The 20,882-nt window shown below is 43.4% G+C and overlaps 1 pseudogene; it reads left to right on the top strand.

Moving 5' to 3' along the window:
* Positions 1 to 1,602: 1,602 nt before the first annotated feature.
* On the top strand, positions 1,603 to 19,131 carry LOC9267642 (aspartic proteinase 36-like; annotated as a pseudogene).
* Positions 19,132 to 20,882: the final 1,751 nt, after the last annotated feature.

The following is a 20,882-nucleotide window of genomic DNA, read 5'->3' as shown; positions in this document are numbered from 1 at the left end:
AGCAGAGTGTATCGACAGCTCCGGTACTCCTCTAGAATTCCTCCTAGGAAGCTACACTCGTTAAGAAAGAAGTCGGAGAGGGCGCCAAACTTCCGGGCACTCCTCCAGAGCTTCCCTTCACTCTCTACCTTATTCTAATGTAAAAAAGATACAATAGAGTCTCATGTAATTCAGATCAAAGTTGTGTACTGGAAATGAGAGTGAGCTTCCTCCTTTTATAGGCAGGTATGACGGTTACAGCCTATGCGAAATGTCCAAAATGCCCTAGAATCGCCATCAGGAAGTAATCAGGGCCGTCCACATGGAAAATGGTGATCAACAGCGCCAGAACAGGTTTGGCCGAACTGGTGGGTTCGGCCGAACCCAAAAACACTCCTCCCGGCCTCTTCTTCGGCCGGGAGATTGCTTAATGGGCCCCCAATAACCTGTGCTTTGTTTTGGCCCAATCCTAAATGGTTTTCATTGACTTATTGGGCCTCCAATCCGTGTAAACGCGTCCTGAATGCGCGGAGGTGCATTTTGTCGCATGACTGATGTGGTTTCTCCTCAAATTACCTGCATACGCATATTTCACCTACACTAGTGGAAATGATTAGTAATAATATCTACCACTAAGTGAGATACCATGTTTTATTTATATGTAAGTATTGACGGTCAAATATTATGATTTAAGGACCATCAACAAGCACCCATGCTAAGTTTGGGATTTGAATCTAAGAGGACAGGTCCCACCACAAGATACCTTACCAGCTAATACGCTACGGTCAGTTCTCCAGTGGGATGGATTTGTGGTTTTATCTACTGCTATGCGAAGGCACCAAGCAATGTATGTGTGTGCTGTTAATGCAGAAGGTTAATGGTCCTAAAACACCAGGGCCTGACATGACATTTCTATAGTGCAGAGTTAATTTTCTCATTGATTCTATTGTAACAGGGCTGATGGTCTGATCAGAATTGAGCAGTCCAAGTAGCTAGTTAAGTCTTCTCCAACTACTTGTTGAGCTAGATAGTCAGATTGCCAGGATCATATGTTTTTAGATTCTGAGTTGGAACTAGTTGTTTTAGCTTCGTAGAGTACATATTAATAGTTCTAGATTTTAGTTTACGTACACAACCAGTCACTACTCTTTGGCTGTCGTAGATATGAAGTTTCTTTCCAAAAAGAAACAGAGCCATGCATGGCATTTTTCATAGCCACAAAAAGATAAGTGCAAAAAAAAAACCGCAGAAAAAATAATGGATGGACTTGAGAATGCGAACGTAGCAACATATGCACGTGCATTTTTTTTTGGCTGTGTATATGGACATAGAGCCTAGACATATATCCATTATCTGAAAAAACGCACGTGCATTTTTCTCAACAGCAAAAACCATGTAGTTTCCAGTTTCCTCGTACTCTCTCCCGGCAATAATTGGTGACTGCTTCCACTTTTAGCTATTTCCTGTTCACGGTACCCCACATCTTTTGCTAGCATGCCCCTACCCATTCATATTGAAGCTCATAGAGCAGCCCATTGCCATAGATGAGGACCAGATGACGAACCAACAATTACCATTTAAAACTCCATAAAATACAAAAGGGAAGGGATGATACGTACTTTGCTGAAGAGATGGCAGCTCCTTTGTTGTTATCAACAATCATTTCGGCTCTAGTGGTGGTAGCATCCTCTACTCGTGGTACCATGGCTAATGGTGTATTCCAGGTGCGCCGCAAATTCCATATCGTGGACGGTGTGTACAAGGGGAGCGACATAGGTGCATTACAAATCCATGATGGGAACCGCCATCGTCGCCATAACCTTATGGCTTCGGAGCTCCCACTTGGTGGCTTCAGCATCCCATACGGCACTGGGTATGCTTTAATCATCTCTGCCTTTGGTCATGTCTGTGTTTGCTTGGTTGGTTGGTGTGGTTATTAGGGATAACAAATGGATCTTGGCATAGATTATACTACACAGATATAGGGATCGGGACACCCGCCGTGAAGTACTATGTACAGGTGGACACCGGTAGTGAGGCATTTTGGGTTAACAGCATCTCCTGCAAGCAATGCCCTCTCACGAGAGCGACATATTGGTAGGTTTCCTTCTAGTGTTTCTTTAGTTTCAGTCCATTAATCTGCTTGCAAAATCTGCTTTGCAAAATTGCTTTGTAATATGTTTTTGTTTTTGTCATGGGTATGTGTATCTGCTTGTGTGCAGAGAAAGCTGACATTTTATGACCCCAGGAGCTCAGTAAGTTCAAAAGAGGTGAAATGTGATGATACAATATGCACTTCGCGACCACCATGCAACATGACCTTACGTTGTCCGTACATCGCGGCGTACTCTGATGGTGGCTTAACAATGGGCATCCTTTTCACTGATCTTCTGCACTATCATCAACTGTATGGGAATGGGCAGACTCAGCCAACCAGCACCAGTGTCACATTTGGGTGAGTTATTAAAGAAATAGCACTGCTACACGTACTAAGTTTTTCTTACTAAATTTTTACTGACAATCATCACAACCGTTTGATTTAGCTAAATGGAAGTTATAAAAAATCTAGATGCACTCATAGCATGACACATCAATGTATTACAACCATTTTCGTACATGAAATTTATTGATTTACAACAGAAGTGCTCGATTGTAAAATGCCATTGATAAGCAATAGTTCAACAATATGTTTTCCATACGTGCAATACTCTTTCATTTTTACCATCACATCATGGTTAACATCAAATTATGTCTCTAGTTTTTATAAAATGACCAAAATATCATTGAGAACATAGTTATACCCTTGACAGACTTCTTTTGTTTTTTACACAGTGACCAAAACACCTTTGATAACTCTGTTACACCCTCGACAGACTTTCGTGAGTGCCTGTTGCTGTTTATGGTGAAATGAACTTTCCATTAGAGGACAACATAGGCCCCTTAATGGTTAGTTCACAGCGATGGAGAAAAGGTAGAAAAATAACATGTATGGTGGCATAACATATAACTCATATTTATAAGATCGAAACACAATAACCAAACCTACCAGAGAGTGGTGAATGGTACATACACCAAAAACCAAAATGGAATAAAAATAATCCTCTAACCTTACAGAGTCCACGATGAAGTCTAGTTGACTAACTTGTGTGCACCGGTCTGACCACTCTAGTCCTGTCGGTCTGACCGGTGTAGAGTCACCGGTCCAATCGCCTTGCTTCTCCCTTCGCCTGACACTGCCGGTCCAACCATCTAAAAGTTGCCTGTGTCACCGCTGTGGCGCCGCCAGTCAGACCGCAAGGATGCTACTAGTCTAACTACCGAAACAAAGAAAAACACAAATCAAACAATTTTTTAGAAGTAAATCAACTTTATTGCTTCTAATTGTGCTCACAAAGTGTAACAGTAACACTCATCTATCAACTTTCGACTATACTCAAAATTTAGGCTAAACCCTTTTTTTTTTCAAAACTGTTATCTCACAAAATGGTACCAAGAGGCCTCAACCCCTCTTTTTTTTATACCTTGAAGTGGCTGCACAAAGCCACGAATTCAACATGGATAAGTAATTCTAATCTCATAGAAAACCTACCCGAACAAGTATACAACTTATCCCTTTACAAATCAAACTCCAATCTTTTCAAATTTGGACTCCTTCCAAATTTGACTCATATTTGTTGATGGCATTTCATAGAGTCGAGTGGTTGCATGTTGATGGCATTTTATAGAGTCGAGCACTTTCATATTGATGGCACTTACAATATTCCTTTTCATACAAAAGACATTTCATTGCACTAGTACACAGTAGGCAAACACTGCCGGTCTAACGGTTACTATAGACTAGCAGTGATTAACTATATATAATGCCGGTTCATGCTGGCTTGGATATTTTTTCCCTACCAACCCATGTGTATGGGCTATGATAGACCTAGCATCACTGTCGGTTCATCAACCGGTAGTGGTAGGTGAGGCCACCACTGCTGGATGACCTCTTCTAGTTCAAAAACTGATAGTGATGCATCAACTACGAACCGATGGTGATTGGAGTTTCTGTAGTTGTATTGTCTTATTAAATCTGAAGCATTATTTTACAGCATCACATGGCAATAATTAAACCATACATATATTTTCTGTTCACTATTGTCTGTAAGGTGGGTATGCTGTATTGATTGTCTTTTATTGTAGATATTCTTTTCAAGAAGTCGTACTATATAAGTTTGCCCACTTAGGCCCTGCTTGAAATTGATTATTGACTGTATTTTTTTATGGATTATCTACTTTGATTATAGGGATAGACTAAATATTTTGAGAAATATATTCAACAGATAGCTTAGAACAAGTGGACCAATAAGTATACATGCAATAGAGGAATGTTCAATTTTAGAGGCGTTGAGCAAATCCATGGCTATAATCCAGAGAAGGAGCAGAAGAGACATGGCATAAGTTAATGCTCCTGTGGGGGGCTACCATTGGATGTTGCACCACACAACACACTAGTTCTTTTTCATATGAATGGTCCTGTGGGGGGCTACCATTGGATGTTGCATCACACAACACACTAGTTCTTTTTCAAATGAATGGTATTTTATTGCACTAGCACACATGAGCTAATCACTATCACCCATCACTACGGGTTGCCATGCATAGTTCCAACAATTATTGACTATTAATGCCATTTCATGCCAGCCGGGTTGGGCATTTACCAAATCTATATGAATTCACTATGATAGCCTGAGCATCGCTGTCGGTTCAGCCACCGGTATTGATAGCCGAGATCACTAGTGTCGGCTGGCCTCTGCTGGTTTAGAAATTGGCGTTGATGCCGGTTATGGGTTTTGTGTAAATATATTTATTTTCTTTTCATGTAAATCTCTGATGAACTCATCACATGACAATAATTGGTTATGGCGGTCATAGGTATATTTTGATATTTTTTATGCCTTGTTCTCCATAAGGTGGGTAGGCTGTATTAATTGTGTTTTATCGTAGCTGTGCTATCTAAGAATGTGTACTATATAAGTTGGCCCACTAAGGCCATGTTTGAAACAAATTATTACTAGATTATTTTTGTGGATTGTCTACTTGAGAAACAATCTTAACAAATGGCTTGGAAAGTAATCTATCCTATGCAGTAGAAGAATATTTTTTAGCAAACATATTTTTAGGGACGTGGGGCAAATCCGTGATAATAATTCGACGAAATGGCTCCCCTGTGCTTCTAGGTGTGGTTTAACAACAAACTGGAAGCTTAAACAATTCAGAACTAGCGATTGATGGAATTATTGGTTTTGGCAATTCAAATCAGACATTGCTATCACAATTGGCTGCAGCAGGGAAGACAAAGAAAATATTTTCTCATTGCCTTGATTCCACAAATGGTGGTGGAATTTTTGCTATAGGAGAAGTGGTGGAGCCAAAAGTAAAAACAACACCTATAGTAAAGAATAAGTGAGTTAACCATGTACTTCTCTGCTATTAATTATTATGTTTCTTTTATGGTCACAATTTAATTTGGATCTACTTTAAATACATATAATTTTACCCTGGTTATAGCTTCTTCTGGTATACTTGTTTAAGAAGCATTTATCAACCCCCTAAAATATGATGCATTTATCCACTTAAACATGAACTGTGTCAAGTGGTACATCTCTGGTACAAACATTGTGAAAAAAAATTATGTGTTATTGTTCTTGAGTGTTCTTTTTAGGCGCAATGTTTCAAAGTTTTGAATGCACAGAGCTATGTGAAAATTTATGTTGGCTGTCTTCAACATGGACTGAAGGGTGCTGTTAGGCTGGAATCGCTAGAACCTTAAACTATAATTTTAAAAAAAACCTATTTATATACTTTAGTACATGATCTTGGCTCTCCACCAGTCCCTGTTGGATGTTGGGTTTATGACAAGTAGGGATATATGCATATAATATCAATTTGTATTGTAGTGCACGTATGCCTTCTTACATGTTGTAACCTTTTGAGAATACATGTCTTTCTGCGTGTAACCCAGGCTCGTGATTCCAACACAAAGATCATAACCAACCTTGTTTGGTTCTATTGTTGTTTCCACCAAACTAATGCTATAGTATCCATTTTGAATCTGTATAATAATCACTAGACCCAAAGCATGGATTTACAAATTTGTGGGAATATGTATAGTTTTTATAGAAGTACTTATCATGTTTATCTGTATCTTCTGAAAATTAAAAGCAGCAAGGCATCTGGAACTTTTGAGCCCACTCACACACCACACACACTAACTCACATCAATTCACTATTCTATCACATAGTGAGGTATATTACCTTGTGAACCTCAAGTCGATCGATGTTGCTGGCACAACATTTCAGCTTCCAGCCAATATTTTTGAAACGACCAAAACAAAGGGTACATTCATTGATAGCGGTACAACCTTGGTGTACCTTCCGGAGATTGTATATTCAGAACTAATACTTCTTGAGATTATAGGCATATAATGATTTAATTTATTCCATAAATAAATCATGACATTACAGATGAAAACTAGCATGAACGCATCATTAGATCTACACATGTAAACTACACAGTATAACATGAACAGATTAAATATGCGCAACATATTGAACACGTACCGAGGTGACGAAAAGACCGGCTGCTTGGTCGAAACTTTTCGCAGGTGTCTACGAAGGCACGAAACACGCGAGCGAAGAGGAAGGCGAGCCGTTGCGAACGAACAGGGAGCAGTCGCGCGAAGCGCTTCCCAAAAACCTTATTGCCGCCTTCTCCCGGTGCAGGACGTCAAAGGCAGAGGTTCCGGAGACCTGCTCTCCCGATCGCTGGTGCACGCCGGCGAGCGGGATGGAGTAGTCTACGAGCGACGGCGCAGTACAGAGTAGGAGGCAAACCCTAGATTGATTTCGCGTATATTGCGTGAAGACGGCGGGTCGGTTTATATAGAGAAGGGTCGCTTGATCAGGGCGCCCGCACGATCTCTACTGCGCGTAACCGAACCGGATAAGTCGCGCGTAACTTATCCGGACTCCACGCTGTTTGCATGCACCGGATTTTTCGGAACGTTTCCAAAACAAAACCGAATCCGAATTTGCAGCAAAACAAAACTGCAAAAGGAGGCTGCATCTGCACAAGGGTGAGGAGCCAACTTTTTTCGGACCATTCGACGCGTACGTCGTGCACGCGCGCCGCCTGCCCTGCCCTGCCAGGCCAGGCCAGGCGAGGCGAGCGAGCGCGCGCGTGTGTTTCCCCTCTTCTCTCCACCACACATGCTTCAAGTGGCTAGGAGGGCATCCTCCCTTTTAAGGAGGTCCCCCTCTCCTAGAATAAGCAAGGTGGTACTAAACTCCACATGCATGCCATCCCATGAGGTGGGCTTTTGTGATTTTCCAAAGAATTAATCTTCGAGTGGGCTAAGGCCCATTCATTAATTCCAACAATCCCCCACCAAATCTCAAAATCCCACTGAGATTTGCCTTTTCCAATGTACTGTTTATATACCAGCGGTTCGATGGAGACCAATTAAGGTTGAACATCCACCTAGAACTCCAAGCTACACTTACTCACAACTTGAACAATGGACTACGCCTTGAATTGCAAGTCTTGTGCAAGCAAGTTTCACTCAAAGTCTTATCTGGTACTAGACCGTCTGTAGACTACCCCTCGGGTAGAGCATATAAGTCATACTCCTAGGTCTTTAGTAAGCTTCCTAGAAGATTCACCCAAAATCTTCATAGACTGCGACCAACAGTCAAGCTCACAAAGGTGAGTTCTTTCAAGAATGCTCTGCAGGACAACATCTTCGCTAATTAAAGCCAACAGAACTCATTAAGGCATAGCCAACCTGCCTTGCAGCTCACGAGAGTACATGCATCTTCACTTGGAGAGGGTATATATATTGGTACTCTCCTCTAGTTTACTAATGGTTTGTTCTTCCCAGGATCTAATTCACGGGATCTCCGATCACATAGACTGGGTTACCACCATAGTATAACTCACATGGGTCTCAAACCCATCTCCTTCGATGCATTGTCTATCACATTTCGTGATAGTCCCTTCGTGAAGGGATCTGCCAGGTTTCTCGCTGTTTGGATGTAATCCAACGTTATAACTCCGGAGTTTCTTAATTTCCTGACAGACTTCAATCGTCTTTTCACATGTCTAGACGATTTCATATTATCCTTAGAACTATTCACTTTGACAATTACCGTTTGATTGTCACAGTTCATAAGGATAGCCGGCACCGGTTTTTCAACAACAGGCAGATCCATTAATAGATCACGCAGCCATTCTGCCTCAACAGTAGCAGTATCCAGTGCCGTTAGCTCTGCTTCCATGGTTGACCTCGTCAAAATGGTCTGTTTGCAAGACCTCCATGAAACAGCACCACCACCCAGTGTGAAAACATATCCACTAGTGGCTTTGATCTCATCCACATCAGAGATCCAGTTAGAATCACTATAACCCTCCAGTACCGCAGGATACCCAGTATAGTGAAGCCCCAATTCCACAGTACCTTTCAGATAGCGCATTATTCGCTCAAGCGCACGCCAGTGATCATCTCCCGGATTAGAGGTAAATCGGCTCAACTTGCTCACAGCAAAGGAGATATCAGGCCTAGTTGCACTAGCCAGGTACATCAACGAGCCAATAATTTGGGAGTATTCCAGTTGATTCCTAGCAATTCTATTGTTCTTGCGAAGCAACAAGCTAGGATCATAAGGTGTTGGAGAAGGCTTACTATCAATGTAGCCAAAGCGATTCAAGATCTTCTCCACATAATGGGACTGCAAGAGTGTAATCCCATTCTCACCTCTAATTAGCTTAATGTTTAAGATAACATCAGCTACTCCCAAATCCTTCATATCAAAATTTTGAGACAAGAATGATTTAACCTCATTTATCACCTCAAGGTTTGTCCCAAATATCAGTATGTCGTCAACATACAAGCACAAAATAACTCCCTTACCCCCACCATGGCGATAGTACACACATTTATCTGCCTCATTGACTGCAAAGCCTGCAGATGTCAATGTTTTGTCAAATTTCTCATGCCATTGCTTAGGAGCTTGTTTCAGACCATACAAAGACTTCAACAATTTGCACACTTTGCCTTCTTGACCTTCAACTACAAACCCATCAGGTTGATCCATATAGATCTCCTCATCCAGCTCTCCATTAAGAAAAGCTGTCTTAACGTCCATTTGATGAACGAGAAGACCATGTGAGGCTGCTAGGGAAAGTAGCACACGAATTGTGGTCAATCTAGCAATAGGTGAGTAAGTGTCAAAGAAATCTTCGCCTTCTTTCTGAGTATAGCCCTTAGCAACAAGCCGAGCCTTGTACTTTTCAATAGTACCGTCAGGCCTAAGCTTCTTCTTGAACACCCACTTGCACCCCACAGGTTTACACCCATAGGGTCGCTCTGTCACCTCCCAAATCCCGTTAGCGATAATGGAATCCATTTCACTACGGACAGCCTCCTTCCAGTAGTCTGCATCAGGAGATGCATATGCTTCTGAAATTGACTTAGGAGTGTCATCCACGAGGTACACAGTGAAATCATCACCAAAAGATTTAGCCGTCCTTTGTCTCTTACTCCTTCGAGGAGCTTCACTGACATCCTCCTCAGAGACAAGTTCATGTGTATGTTCAGTTTGTTCTGGTGGTGTGATTGAACTGGGAATTATTTCAGAGGGTTGGTTCGAACCACTATGTGTATCCTTCATTGGGAAAAAGCTCTCAAAGAAGGTAGCATCACGAGACTCCATAATTGTACCAACATGCATGTCCAGTACTTCGGATTTAACTATTAAAAATCTATAGGCAATGCTATGATGAGCATATCCCAGAAAGACACAGTCCACAGTCTTAGGTCCAAGTTTGCGCTTCTTCGTTATTGGTACATTGACTTTCGCCAAGCACCCCCATGTGCGCAAATAAGAAAGTGATGGTTTTCTACCAATCCATATCTCATATGGTGTTTTGTCCTTATTTCTGTTAGGAACTCTGTTTAACACATGATTTGAGGTCAACAATGCCTCCCCCCACCATGCCTTAGGCAGTCCCGCGGTGTCTAACATGGCATTCACCAAGTCAGTCAGTGTGCGGTTCTTCCTTTCAGCAATCCCATTAGACTCGGGAGAATAGGGAGGCGTCCTCTCATGTATGATGCCATGTTCCTCACAGAATAAGTCAAACTCGTTCGAGAAAAACTCTCCACCACGATCAGACCTAAGCCTTTTTATCTTTCTGTCAAGTTGATTTTCAACTTCTGCCTTATAAATTTTAAAATAGTCTAGAGCCTCGTCTTTCATTTTCAACAAGTACACATAGCAAAATGTAGTAGCATCATCAATCAATGTCATGAAATATCGTTTTCCACCCTTCGTCAACACCCCATTCATTTCATAAAGATCTGAATGTAGGAGTTCTAGTGGTGCCAAGTTTCTCTTCTCGGCAGCCTTGTGAGGCTTGCGAGGTTGCTTCGATTGCACACAACTATGGCACTTAGAACCTTTGACAATGGAAAACTTAGGAATTAAACACATGCTGGAAAGCCGAGACATCAAGCCAAAATTAATATGACATAAACGTGAATACCAAACATTAGCCTCATCATCCACACTGCCACAAATATGGTTCACAGACTTATTGCAGAAATCAGAAAGGGAAAAGCGGAACAGGCCTCCGCACTCATAACCTTTACCAATAAAATATCCATGTTTAGACACGACTACTTTATTAGACTCAAAAACCAACTTAAATCCGTCTCTAGTCAGACGGGAGCCACTAACAAGATTCCTATCGATAGAAGGGACATGCTGCACGTTCTTCAGCTGCACGATCTTTCCCGAAGTAAACTTCAGATCTACCGTGCCAAGACCATGAACAGAAGCATGTGACCCATTCCCCATTAGGACGGTGGAACCCCGTGCGACCTGATAAGAAGAAAACAATGAGATGTCAGCACAAACATGTACATTGGCCCCAGTATCAACCCACCAATTAGTAGATTGATTAACTGAAAAAACAGTAGGTAAATTACCATACCCGCTTCCATCTCCAGTGTTGCCAATGGTCACATTAGCAGACTTAGAAGTCTGCCCTGCAGGTGCCTTCATCCCCTTGCGCTGTGGACACTTCCTAGCCAGATGACCAACTTGGCCACACACAAAGCAAGTCCTCTCATCCTGATTAGGATTGTTGTTGTTCTTCTTCTGCTTCTTGAAGTTGGTGGTCTGCTGAGCTTTGTATTTCCCCTTGCTCTTGTTCTGGGCCTTGTGCACAACATTGGCGCTGGACTGCCCACCATCGCTCTTAGACGCGGCATCTTTTTCCCGAGCTTTCTCCTCAACATCAAGAGACGCTATCAACCCCTCAACGGAGTATTCCTGTCTCTTGTGTTTGAGTGCAGTACCGAAACTTCTCCAAGATGGAGGTAGTTTCGCAATAATGCACCCAGCCACAAATTTGTCGGGTAAGACACACTTAAGGAGTTCGAGTTCCTTAGCCATGGTTTGTATCTCATGAGCCTGTTCGACTACAGAACGGTTGTCAGCCATCTTGTAGTCATGAAACTGCTCCATGATATACAGATCATTGCTAGCATCAGTAGCACCGAATTTAGTATTCAGTGCATCCCACAACTCCTTAGCGTCGGTCATATGCATATACACCTCGACCAGACGATCGCCAAGAACGCTAAGAATGCATCCCACAAAGAGAGTAGTGGCTTCCTCGAATTGCTTCTGCTGTTCAGCAGTAAGAACTCCTTCAGGTTTGCCAGTACTCACCCGGAAGCATTTCATAGCTGTCAGCCACAGAGTGACCCGGATCTGCCATCTCTTAAAATGCACACCGGTGAATTTATCCGGCCTCAGTGCATCGGCAAAACCAGCCATAGTAAAATCACAGTGCCTATAATAAGGTTTTTGGACTGTTGAGATTATAGGCATATAATGATTTAATTTATTCCATAAATAAATCATGACATTACAGATGAAAACTAGCATGAACGCATCATTAGATCTACACATGTAAACTACACAGTATAACATGAACAGATCAAATATGCGCAACATATTGAACACGTACCGAGGTGACGAAAAGACCGGCTGCTTGGTCGAAACTTTTCGCAGGTGTCTACGAAGGCACGAAACACGCGAGCGAAGAGGAAGGCGAGCCGTCGCGAACGAACAGGGAGCAGTCGCGCGAAGCGCTTCCCAAAAACCTTATTGCCGCCTTCTCCCGGTGCAGGACGTCAAAGGCAGAGGTTCCGGAGACCTGCTCTCCCGATCGCTGGTGCACGCCGGCGAGCGGGATGGAGTAGTCTACGAGCGACGGCGCAGTACAGAGTAGGAGGCAAACCCTAGATTGATTTCGCGTATATTGCGTGAAGACGGCGGGTCGGTTTATATAGAGAAGGGTCGCTTGATCAGGGCGCCCGCACGATCTCTACTGCGCGTAACCGAACCGGATAAGTCGCGCGTAACTTATCCGGACTCCACGCCGTTTGCACGCACCGGATTTTTCGGAACGTTTCCAAAACAAAAACGAATCCGAATTTGCAGCAAAACAAAACTGCAAAAGGAGGCTGCATCTGCGCAAGGGTGAGGAGCCAACTTTTTTCGGACCATTCGACGCGTACGTCGTGCACGCGCGCCGCCTGCCCTGCCAGGCGAGGCGAGGCGAGCGAGTGCGCGCGTGTGTTTCCCCTCTTCTCTCCACCACACATGCTTCAAGTGGCTAGGAGGGCATCCTCCCTTTTAAGGAGGTCCCCCTCTCCTAGAATAAGCAAGGTGGTACTAAACTCCACATGCATGCCATCCCATGAGGTGGGCTTTTGTGATTTTCCAAAGAATTAATCTTCGAGTGGGCTAAGGCCCATTCATTAATTCCAACAATACTTGCGGTATGGCAAAAGACCTGCTATTCTTTTCTAGTGGTAGAATTGTTTGCAATTACGTTTACATATAACTCTCAACCAATTGCAGGTATTTGCCAAGCATCCGGATATAACCTTGGGTGCTATGTACAATTTTGAATGTTTTCATTTTCTTGGAAGGTATACTCTATAACACAAAATCTATAGTGCAGAGACATTATATTCACCAATGGACTATATACCAGAAGATTCATTGGATTCATATTGAGTTAATTCAATCTTTTCAATGCCTCTGAATTCCACTTTATCCATCAAATAACTCCAATTTGTTAGTAGTCCGCTAACATTACCACTGTTTTGATACCCAAGTATCCTATCCATTTGTTGAACGTGAGGAAAACCAGTAATTCTCTAAAAATTCCCATTGGGTCATAACCTAATAAAGAACGCTGCCTACTCAAACCGAAGCTTTGTTATGTACAATTTTAAGTCTTGAATAATACTCTAAATGGGTGAAGTTGCCCAAATTACCAAAACCTTAGAGTAAAAATAAAAGTAAAAGAAACTTTCGCTTTTCTATATGAGTTTCAGACAAAATATAAGGTACGATGGAGAAGCAGTAGTGGAAATTGTTTTCATTATACGATTTACTCGGTAAAAGACACATAAACTGCTATTTCATCTGCTACAGCAGCAAAACCTATGTCAAAAGTGCAGTAGGGGTTTATTTAGAGGGTTTCCTATTTATGTTGGGATTACTTAGACTGTTCCATAGTTCTGAGGGATGGGGTATATTATATGCAACTTAGTCTTCAGATGGTAGAATATAATTATTCCATTTTACTTTGTGATTATTCTAACTATGTTGTTGTTTTCTTGTGCAGTGTTGATGATAAATTTCCAAAGATAACTTTCAATTTCGAGAATGATCTTAGCCTGGACGTGTATCCATATGATTACCTTCTTGAATATGAGGTAATGACATTTCACCCCTATGCTCTACCAAAGTTGGTATAACAATTTGTTCACAAATTGGTATTGCCTTGTCTTATTAATTCTGACAACTTAACACTTCAAACTTGTCATGGCCAGAAAATACCTTTTCCGAACGCTAGTGCATTAATCCCCGTCGTAGGAAAATCCGTGGTCACCACAACAGACTTGATACAAAAGCCACATCTTTATTAATTATCACGATGATATCTATATTATTATATAGGCACATTAGGTCTGTCAACAAAAGAAAAACAACAGCGGACTAGAGGATGTATGACTCCATCTTCACAGGCGCTCAACAGTGCTATAAGCTAGGACTCCACTTATGACTTCTTCAAAGCTTGTCTGACTACAGGATGAAAGATTGAGTAAGAATGAGTGCAACCACCATACTCAGCAAGCCACACCAAGAAATGCACACATAATGCAAATGGGTACAAGGAATAATGATACATGTTGACTTTTGCATAAAACCCATTTTTAAATAGTTTAGTTTTAAAACACATTTCAAAGCATGATCCCAATCTAGTCAAATTTTTTAGTCAAGCTGCACACTTGCACGAACATGCGTTAACCCAAGCCATCAAATTGCAGTTCCAATCATTCCAGTTTAATTAAATAAAATCTCTAACTTGGGACATTGCTAAGCTTGCCCATAACCGAGGGCTTGGCTATTCGAATAGATTATACTCTGATCATCCATGTCTTTTTATTTCTGACCATATTAAGCTATGAGTTAAGCCTTACCCACTAGACATGTGGTTGTAAGGAATATGCTTTGTAACATAGGTCCGAAGAACGATCCTTATATATGATGGCCAAGGTGCGACTAACAGAACCAAGCACATTGAGCCCAACCTAAAACAAGTTTGAGAATTATGAAAAGAAGTCCAACATGTGCAGGCTAACAACAAGCCTCTAATCCACCATTAATCAAGATTATATGGTTATTCCCAAAGTCTAGATCATTAGGAAACAACTATATGTTTCTCTTAGAGCATTGCTAAGCATAATCCTAAAATCTCTAATAAGCACCGCACATAGAGTAGTCACTAGATAGTTATGGTTTTCTAGGGTTGTCAAAGGTAATTACTCAATATTTAATAAATAAGGCAATAACAAAAAATATAGGAAAGGCTAAGTAAAACAGTTATAACACAATAAACTTAATAAAGTTGACGGAGCTTAGGGCTCCTCACCGGGAGACCGCGCAGGCCCCCCTTTGTCGGTTCGGCCGGGGGCGCTGAGTGAGGTTCTTCGCCCTCGATCTGAGGAACGTCAGCGAGAAGAATCGCACAAGACACGGGCGACGTAGACAGGTTCGGGCCGCTGAGAAGCGTAATACCCTACTCCTGTGTTCTGGTGGATCTGTGTGTGAAGGATTACAGTGAGCTCGAGAGCGAGCGAGAGTGCAGGCTCCTCCCAAAATCCCTCTCCCTCCTCCTTAGGCCTGGGCCTCCTTTTTTATCTGGTTAGGGGTCACCACATGGGCCTCTAGCTGCCTAAGAAAGGAAACATTCTTTTTATAATGAGGGCTAGTCTACAGCCGGAAGTGACCTTTGACAAGCAGAGCGCACGTCTCTTGCCCCGCTCGTCCGCTTTTCCGGGGGACGCCCATTTCAACCTTCATTTAATGGCCAGCGATTTCCTTGCCATGCTTGTGCTGAAGCCTAGAATGGATCTGACCGGGACTGACATACCAACTCCAGGAGTCAGCACGCCAGCTCCGGCTAGAGACGAGAGCCAGGAAGCTCTCATCATTCTGACGGGACAGGGCGAGGCGCGCGACAGGCCGCCTGTTGCCACCCATCCCGCGATCTGACCGATCTGTGACCGGTCACATACCGCGACTGGTCACGGACCGGGTAAGCATGCGCTGCGCCGCATTGAATGCGGCGTAGCGCGCTCGCCTAACCTGCTATAAATGCGGTTAGGTGAGCGCTGCTGCTCACCTAACCTACACACGTGGCGCCAACACCGCAGGGGGTCGGGGCGCCCCAGCCCTCGGGGCCGAAACGGGAGCAGCCCGACCCCTCGGGGAGACAGAGAGAGGGGGGGGTGGCCACGTCACCCTCGGGCCCGACCCCCCGAGGGGGTCAGGCCACGTAGGCGACCGCGGCTACCCAAGCCTCTAGTCACGATACCCCCGGCCCCATGTCACCGACAAAAGTGAATGCAAAAATTTAAATTAAAATACTTTCCGTAAATTGGGATTTGATAAGGAGAGTGTGACTTCCCTTGCTCAACGAAACAAACTTCTGAGACTTCAGCAACGAACATGAACTGCATGACTGGAACCTCCGAAATGACAACAACCATAGGAGCAACAAAACAAGGCCACAACTCTAAGAAATAAATGATAACAAGACATAAAAGCAACATACATGGGTAATTTAAGTTATAACAAAAGTTAAACTGGTCAAGTTGGAGCTCATATGGCCAAGATACGGCCATCCAAAATTTAACTGTAGTTTAAATTAAGATTTCCGAATTGTTTAATTATTATTGTTCCCATAAATTATGTGTAACACAACATCGCTCGAGGAGAGAAAGAATTGAGTGACTGACAACCAGGACCCACGGGTCAGACGGCTAGTTCATCGTGGATCAGGTTCACCGAGACGATCCACGGGAAAAGTGCACCTACGTGTAAGCCTCAGAGAAAAGACTGAAGACTGGATCCCACATGACACCAAACAAGCAGTCACGTGCGTGAAAACGCAGCTACATGTGGATGGAGACGATAACCAGCGACTGCGGCACATGACCGGTAGTCACCTAAGGCAAGGAAAATAGGAGGGAAAGAGCGGAAACCAGATTCTCGCCACAAACATGTCGACAACCGAAATAGCGAGGAGGGAATTGTTGGCGAGGAAGACAATGGCGAGCTTGAGCAGCCACGACAGCAACTGGTCAACGACGAGGGGACAACGGAGGGATTGGCGCTGCGGACTTGAGGGAGATGGTGGTGAGGGTGACGACGGGAAGCACTTGGACGAGGAGGGGACAGTGGCTAGAGGAAGATAGTGGTGATGTCATTCGGGTCGATGGCGCGGGTGCGTTCCGATGGTCTTCACTTGACAAGAACGCACGGTTGAGGAAGAGGATGACAAGGGAATCGAAGGCTGACATCGAAGGGAGACAAGTTAATGCAGCGGGGCGGTGCTCTGGCAAGGCGGGAGGGACTGCCAAAGGAGGAAGAAGACGGCGTTCTTCTCTGATCACTAGCAAGGAGGAACTTCCGGCGATCTCCAGGCAAAATGGTGGGGTTGCTGGGTTATAGGAGGTTAATCCGCGGCCAGGGGTGGCAGCGCTGTGGTCTTCCGTACGTGGCTTGGGTCGGTCTACTGGAAAGGGCGCCGGAGCTCGCCGGCGCAGTCGAGATGCCAGGAGAGCAAGAGAGCTCGAGGTGGCTGCGAAAATGGATGGAAGGGAGGAAGACGACGCCATTTTATAGGCTGGGAGAGGAAGGAGGGGAATGGTCGTGGGAGGAGCCATAGGCCATTAACGGCGGCTATGAATTGGGAGGTTTCAAATCCGCGATATAAAGCCAAATTAATAGTGGGGAAAATATGGCAGAATTGGACAGATGCAAGTAGGGAAATGATTTTTGAAATCAATTTGGAGGAGAGACGTCTGGCAAGGCAGATCAACCTCGGTGGTGGTGCTAGTGCTAGCTAGGAGAGGGAAACTGAACTAGCAGATTGGAGGCGGAAGACGATGATGCAACGACTTCCTGGGCTAGCTGGGCCGTGCCCACCTAGGCCGAGCAAGGGAGGCCCAGGAGAAGGAGGGGACTTTGCTCATGAGCCGAGGGAGGAGGACAGGAAGCAGATGGATAGAATTGGCCCAAAGAGAGGACATGCTTGTTTTTAGGTTTTTTATTTTCATAAACTCTGAAATTTTTTTGTTGCATTAAAATAGTTTAGGATGCTCTGAAAAAATCAAGGAAAAACTGAGGTGACATTTTAGAGCATGGAGGATTTAAGAAAGGTACTCTAAGCCACATTCAAACTTTTCTTGAACATGTTTTAGTGTATGATATTTCTTTTAAGCTTTTAATTATTTCTATTATTCATTTTAGAATGTGACTCTTTAATTTGGGATGAATTTATCAACACATCACAAAAATGAAACATGAAACAATTATATGATGCTAAAATAGTTCAGAGTCCAACCATGGATTATATCCCATACATATTGCGGGCCACATCTTGTGCTACATAGATATATGTGCTAGTCATATAATGGGTACCCATTAACAAACATTCGCTAAATTGAATATATATGCACTTCGTGTCATATTTTTTTCTTAATTGTACTGACAGAGTAACTTAGGCTCATCGCCATTGGCAGTATAATGTAGAGAATTGTTTAATTAGTTACAAGAGAGATAATAAATAATCTATATACATTAAATAGACGATGATATCTCCAAAAGTAACTGTACGGTTTAGAGTTTCACCTTCAGCTGTCAAATTTTAGTTCTTGTTTCATACGTGAAGAGTCCCATTTTGGTCCAAGTAACTAGATGCACCACATAACCAATTGATAATCTCCATGAAAATGTGTAGAGGACAAGAGTTCTGACTTCTGCAATTCTCAATCAACTGACAGTTAGTTATTTCAGTCATGCATGCTACTCTGTTTGGTATACATGCTTTTGCTTAATATTTTATAGTGCAAGTCTAGAGATATATGTTCATCACACTTAGACTTGTTTGGAGCAGGGTAACCAGTATTGCTTTGGATTCCAAGATGCTGGAAAACAGGGACACAAGGATAAGATCCTTTTGGGAGGTTTGCATATATCACTGTCCAAAAGAAAATTCCTTTTTCATATTTTTTTTTGTGCTAGAGCCATTGTTCTGTTTTTTTTCAGACATGATCATCTCAAATAAGGTGGTCGTCTATGACATGGAAAAGCAAGCCATTAGCTGGACAGAGCACAACTGTAAGTTTCAACTCGTTCAAATTTTATCAATAAAGTGTGGTAGCGAGGGCCTCAGCCCACTAGGAAGGATGCATGGAGGCTTGTAGATGGAGGCAACGAATAAAGACATTGGCAAGGAGTAAGGAGTATGCATTGGATGCTGAACTAGCTATACCCCTGCATCTTGGTTGTGCTAGCCATGGCAATGATAGTGTTACGGCTACAATTTAGGAGGTGAACGAGGTTGTGAAGGTTGTACAATTGCCAAACTAGTGGCCAAGGCCCTACCACCCTAGGAAGCTGAGGCACCAGGCCAGAGTGAGAAGGGAATGGAAAGAGAAAAACCTTTGTTTATCCCTTTGATTATCCTCCACAATCCATTCCTTTTTAGGGGTGGAGTTACTCTTAATAGTAAAAAAATACCAATTAGGGACACCAAATTAAAATGAACTTAAGCTTGATCCTGGATGTGACGGCTATGCCGTTGGTGGCTGGTGCATCTTGGATCGCAGCTTGCAATGGTGGCAAGTAATTCTAACAATGGAAGCACTTCAGCACACTGCGATGTCAGCTAACAGATAAAGGTGGTAGGCCACCTTGTTGATGAAATGCCCGAGACTTCATAAGGGCTGAAGTAACATGGACGTTGTTAATGGACTATACCCGCCTACGATATTTTGTAGAGTATGCAGATCGTTGATGCTAGTGTATACGCGAGATTGAGGTAAAAGAGATGGGAGACAAGGAATTTTATATAGGTTCAGGCACCTTAACAGACAGGTAATAGCCATACTCCTATTGATCTGTCTAGATGTGCCGCCTCTCCTTTTAGGAGGTCTTGTATTTATATCCCTGGGTGCCCCTTGTCCAAGTAGAACTAGGAAGACAAGTTTGGATGCAATCCGACTAGTCCTTATAGTGTCCATGTAGGACTTTGCTTCTCTTTCCTTATTCGGAATACCTTCCGTATATCAGGCTTGACTCCGTATAATACTTGGTATATGGTGGGCCCCGTCAAGCCTAACACTAAAATATCATGTATGTCTTATCCTCCCCTGGTTGTTCATTTGGACTTGGACACTCATGCCAACCTTCTTGGTTTGAAACGTTGATGGACATGCTCCTAACCAAAATCCGTGCACAGGAAGAGACGAGCCTTGGCCTCCGTGAACAGGAAGCAATGCGCCTAACCAAAATCCACCAAGGATTGTAGTGTGGCATTCGAATCTCGAGCAACATGCTTTTCCCATGCGAAGCTACACCAAAATTTGGTTGGGGGGGGGGTCACCACTTGCTTCTTTACTCTGCTTTGGACTGAGTTTAGGCTTATGTAGGTGCCTGGGTTTTGAAGGAGGAGAGTGTACATATGGTGAAAATAGACGAACTATAGCTAAAAATGTGGATTTAGTTCGGAGGGAGGTGGGAGGGGGTTACAAATGGTGAAAATATACCAAAATAGACGAACCCGCTTGTGCAGTCGTAGATGTCAGTCACGACAGTGGTCGCTGCCACCATGCTGCTGATTCCCCGGTCACAGCTTGGCTGTCCACCGCTATTGCACTGACAGCCGACAACGTTAGTTTGGTCAACGATCATGATGCTGATGAAGTCGCTAACGTGCCCTTAGTCATGACGTGTGCAGTTGGTGGTTGTCTCCCCCAGATTGTCTAGTTTTTGAAGATGGATGTCAATACTCATAACTTAGGGGATCACCAAGACCAATGATGAAGATCTGTGGCTGTTAGTCCGAAGTGAAAATGTGGCGCACCCCTTCTGAGAAGTGTGGCCAGCATGGTTCGCCCTCCTCTTTGTCGAAGTGTATGTTCTAACATTGAGCATTGCCAATCGTATGGTAAGAACCCAGCCATAGCATGTCCTCCTCCATGACCTTGCACCCGTGGAGGAACTGCTCACATATCGAAGTCCAGGAACTCTAACTCGTTGTTCCGCAGAACACCACTGCCACTGGTGCTCTGATCTTGGTTTGGAACAAAAGACTCCTCTCCTGTGCCGCTACCAGAGCCATGCTTCTTGATGTGTGGAAGGTGGAGATCGTGGCTCTCTAGTATTCGGTTAATGGTGGATAGATGCCCCCAGACTTCATC

The sequence above is a fragment of the Oryza sativa genome, chromosome 4 (genome assembly GCF_034140825.1).
Source record: "Oryza sativa Japonica Group chromosome 4, ASM3414082v1".
Classification (NCBI taxonomy): domain Eukaryota; kingdom Viridiplantae; phylum Streptophyta; class Magnoliopsida; order Poales; family Poaceae; genus Oryza; species Oryza sativa.
Note: the sequence above shows the minus strand (reverse complement) of the source record. Positions and strands in the feature narration are given on the sequence as shown.